General features: G+C 36.2%; 1 pseudogene; it reads right to left on the bottom strand.

Moving 5' to 3' along the window:
* Nucleotides 1-794: 794 nt before the first annotated feature.
* Nucleotides 795-4,156, bottom strand: LOC110742143 (annotated as a pseudogene).
* Between the last annotated feature and the right edge of the window lie 1,063 nt (nucleotides 4,157-5,219).

Below are 5,219 nucleotides of genomic sequence, written 5' to 3'. Positions count from 1 at the left end.
TCTATTTTCTATCTCCATGAGTTCAATGATTTTCGTTTTTAAGATCCCACAAATAACTGAGAACATCCAATGTTTGTCTTTCTGTGCCTGGCTTATTTAACTTAACATAATGATATCCAGTGCCATCCATGTTGTTGTAAATTACTGGATCTCATTCTTTTCTGTGGCTGAATAATACTCCATTGTGTATCTGTACCACATTTTCTTTATCCATTCATCTGTTGATGGAGACATTGGTTGCTTTCAAACCTTGGCTATTTTGAACAGTGCTGAAACCAACACAGGAGTGCAGATATCTTTTCAATATACTGATTTCCTTTCTTTTGGGTATATACCCTGCAGTGAGATTTCTGGATCATATGATAGCTCTATTTTTACTATTTTGAGGAACCTCCAAATTGTCTTCCATAGTGGCTGTACTAATTTACATTCCCACCAATAGTGTACAAGGTTTCCCTTTTCTCCCCATCCTCACCAGCATCTGCTATTGCCTTTGTGATAAAAGTCATTTTAACTAGAGTGACATGATATCTCATTGTAGCATTTCCCTGATGATTAGTGATCTTGAACATTTTTATAGACCTTTTCACCATTTCTATGTTCTTTATTGATAAATGCTTCTTCAGATCTTTTACTTATTTTTAATCAGATTTGTTTTCTTTTCTTTTTTTTTTTGTAATGAGTTGTTTGAGTTCCTTATATATTCTGGTAATTAATTCTTTGTCAGATGTGTTGTTTGCAAATATTTTCTCCCATTCTGTGCGTTGTCTCTTCATTTTGCTGATTGTTTCCTTGCCTTTGCAGACACTTTTTAACTTGATGTGATCCCATTTGTCCAGTTTTGCTTTAATTTCCTGTACTTTTGAGGTCTTAAAAAATATTTGCCCAGCCCAGACCAATGGTCTCTAGAAATTTTCATGGTACAAATCCTCACCATGATGTTCTACCACCTGAAGCAGATAGATGAGGCTTCTGAAGAGGATGATACACTCTGGACGAATAGTAATCCATCAAATCTTGGCTACCATGAACAGTGCCACAATTAACATGAGAGTGCAGATACCTCTTCAGTGTACTGATTTCCTGTATTTTTCTGTTTCTTTTTTTTAATTCTCAGAATTTTACCTCCATTTTAGGTGTCTTAAAGTGTAACACCTGAAATTATTTTTACGGCATATCAAAAGTATCCTTGAAGGTCAAAGCTGGGACTGTAATGTTGTATCATTCTTTCATATGTTGTTGTTGTTACTGCTTCATTGCTCATACAATCATATGCAACATTTCTACTGTGAACTCTTGGTTTTCTCTTTTAACTGTCTCTTGATTTGATATGTTGGCAATGACAAACTCTACTGGGCTTGGTTACGGTCTCAACCTTTTGTTTAATCTTTCTGTTATTTTCATCATACCCAGATGTATCATTTGACTCTGGCTCATGATGTGGATCAGTTAACATTCATGAATTACAGCAAAGCCTAGGGCAAATATTCTTGTTATTGGCTAATTTGTTAATACATTCGTGAATTCCTGCACGTTCAGTTTCATTTTACAAACGTTTTACAAATCATGTAATGATTATCTTCCTTTACACTGTAAAGGTAATGATGAGAGAACCCAATTACTATCTTGAATTAAACCCTAGAAATTTCCTCCCCAGTAAGATCCTTCCCCCAACTTGGCTATTACAAGTAATTGCAATACTATTCTTCTAATAATTCAGTCCAAACTCCTGGGAGGCATTCATATTTGATTTCATTCATTCTTTAGTATCTCACATCTAATTCATCAGCTAATTTTATTGTCTCTGGCTTCAAATCATGTACATAATATGGTCCCTTATCATCATCTCCACTGTTACCAGCCTAGACCAAGATACTATCCTCTCTTTCTTGGATTATTGCAATAGCATCTCTAATGTCACCCTGCTTCTGTACTTAACTCTCTCCAATGTCTATTCTCAGCATATTAGCTAGGTGATCCTTTACAAATAAACATGTGTTCATGTAATTCTTCTGCTCAGATTTCTCTTCTGGCTACCCATCTCAATAAAATAACCAAAGTTTTTATAATAGCTTTTAAGGCCCTTAGAATTTTGCCAGAAATTTTTCATTGTCCATATCCCTTACAGCTTTCCACTTCATCCGCACTCAGCATAAGACACAATGGCCTTCTTGCTATTTATTGAAATGACCAGTCAAACAAACCTTTGTCTCGAGACAGCACTTGGTGTTCCCTCTGTTAAAAACACTCTTCCTCCCTTAGATATTATTCAAATTGTTGACTCTCTCGCATTCTCTAAGTCATTGCCCAAATATTTTTTACTTAAGAAGGCATCACTGACTAACTTTAAAACACACCCATTCAGGCAAGCAAAGTAACAGTGTAAACCCTCATCACTGCTAATAAGTTCATTGGAAAATGTGAGGCCAGGCATCAGTCCTTGTTTCCTGAGCCAGAATATCAGTGCAAAAGAACCAGAAAAGAAGGTGCTTTCCACTAGGGCAAAGGCTGCAACACGTTCTCCATGGGTAACATCTTTGTTCCCAATCCAACACAAGACCCAAACTGCCTTCTTCTTGACACAGGCATTGTTCCAATGGCATTGAAGAGAAATTCCCTTTCTTTGTTATCTTTAATGTGTGTCAATAAGGAGACTATTTATGTCAGAATGTATGTTTTCTGTAGCAATTTGGAAGCCATAGAAGCAGAAGGTTTCTGTAATCTGAATTTCTTGAACAAATTGTTCCACCAAGTTTTCATCTACTATCCCATCACATGCTGCAAAGAAAGCCAGAATATAGGATATAAAATATCTTTCCTCAGGCTTCAGGGCTTCCCAGTGCCAAATGTCCTTGGACAGGTTCACCTCCTGGGCCATCCAGAAAGAAACCTCTACTTTCTTATATGTTTTCCAAATATCATGACAGACCATCAGAGCAGATAGTAAAGCAAATAATTATCAATGCTGCTAGGATAGAACAGGAGTTCCTCACTGATGACTTGCCAGTGAACCTCATTAGGATGAACTGCACTTTAATGAAGTAATACATTGAGTTTGTGGCCAACAGACTTATGATGGAACTGGGTTTTTAAGACTTAATGGAGAATATTTCACTGGAAGGAAAGATAAAGTTCTTTGAGAAGAGGGTAGGTGAGTATCAAAAGATGGCAGTGATATCAAGTGCAATAGATAATTCTTTTACTTTGGATGCCGACTTCTAAATAAGCTTAATATATGATGTTATTTTGCTGATTTTTTCCCTCTAATCAAAAAGAAAACAACTAAAGTGTATCAACTAGCTACACCATCAGTTGTCCATAGTGTTCATTAACAGCATCTTTATTACTGTATAGCTACCTCACAATCAATACTGTTGATTTATAATGCTAGTGGTATCACCTAGAAAGAGAGAAATTTTAAGACAAAAGCTACTCAAATTCTTATAAAAGAGCTTGTCCGTTTTTTGCTTGTGTGGGATCGCAGTTGACAGTGGTAATCTTGACTTTAAAGTGAGTGGCAACCCTCTAGTGAGCTTGGCCCAGTAGGATTAAACATTCACATCCTAGCACAGGCAGTTGAAAGATGCAGCCCACTGCTACAAACAGATTTTGAAGTTTAGTTAACTAATTTGTATATGAAATTTTGGCTTTACAACCACAAATATTGTTTGTACTGTTAAGGTACTAGCCTAATTTATTTGGTTTCTACACCAAATACAAAGTATTCTATTGACCACCAAGGGGAATTAATTTGAAATTTACTAAGTAACTAAAGTAATTAAACTCGTGTAGACTAAGCATATAGTTTCCAAGTTTTATTTTCTTTAATGAATTGAAATACTGTTTATTCAACTTTAAAATCAATCCTGTGCATACTTAGGTATTATTCGGTTGGTACCACATAGAAGACAGGTTGTTATTTATACTGTAGTCTAGGTAGAGTGTCATGAGGATCTGTATCCCATATGAGATACAGTACTATGGGATAAGAGTCGGATAAAAGATAAAGGGGTATCTTTCAGGGCAAGAAGATTCTAACTTAAATCATTAGAAATTTAGGCATGTTCGGCTGGGCACAGTGGCTCATGCCTGTAATCCCAGCACTTTGGGAGGCCGAGGCGGGTGGATCACGAGGTCAGGAGATCGAGATCATCCTGGCTAACATGGTGAAACTCCGTCTCTACTAAAAATATAAAAAATTAGCAGGGAGTGGTGGTGGGCACCTGTAGGAGTTTGCAGTGAGCTGAGATTGAACCACTGTACTCCAGCCTGGGTAACAGAGTGAGACTCCGTCTACAAAAAAAAAAAAAAGAAAGAAGGAAAAAAATGGAAATTTAAGCATGTTCTGGGTCTTAATATGTGTGAGGGTGCGTATCATTTTATTTCTCACATTTTGTTTTCCCCGACTTCCAGTTCATATGAAAAAACCCTTGAAGTGTGTTTTATACGTGGGAGCTAAGGTGGTATTTTAAATTTTCAAGTCATCCTTGAACGAAATGAACCATCTAAGATCTTGCTTCTGTTAAATGGTAAAATCAGAACTGAAGTTGTATCTTCTAAAGGTTGTTTTTTCTTGTTTTGTTTAATTTATGTGTAAGTAGGTACTATTGAGTTAGTTCATTTATATTTACTACATCATTTTTAGAAAATATTTTTATTATTTATTTATTTTTAGATTTTACCTGTAGTTGATACTTTGAAATACTCATCAGGTAGTGTGTTATAATTCTAGCATTTGTCTAAACGTGAGCATCATGTGGTGGAGTCGTGAGCTTCAGTAGGATAGTCTACAAGTTATTAATACATTTTCCATCCAGATACTAATTTCAGAAGGAAGTATAAACTAATATATATTCTTAAGAGGTCTAATTTGAATTAATCTGGCTTTATGTTGGGAAAAAAATGCTGAGACATTGCATGAAAGAATTAAATTTTGGTCACCTTTGTTAATTGTTTGTATTGTATACTGGTTGTTTGACATTTGACCTGTTCTATTGTCAGTTTTCTTCGTTATTGATGTTGTAGTCAATTTTACAATTCCTATAAGACTTTTTTTTTTTTCCTTGGAGATGGAGTCTTGCTCTGTCACCCAGGCTGGAGTGCAGTGGAGTGATCTTGGCTCACTGCAACCTCCGCTTCCCAGGTTCAAACAATTCTCCTGCCTTAGCCTCCCGAGTAACTGGGACTACAGGTGTACACCACCACGCCCGGCTAACGTT

Source organism: Papio anubis, chromosome X (genome assembly GCF_008728515.1).
Source record: "Papio anubis isolate 15944 chromosome X, Panubis1.0, whole genome shotgun sequence".
NCBI lineage: Eukaryota > Metazoa > Chordata > Mammalia > Primates > Cercopithecidae > Papio > Papio anubis.
Note: the sequence above shows the minus strand (reverse complement) of the source record. Positions and strands in the feature narration are given on the sequence as shown.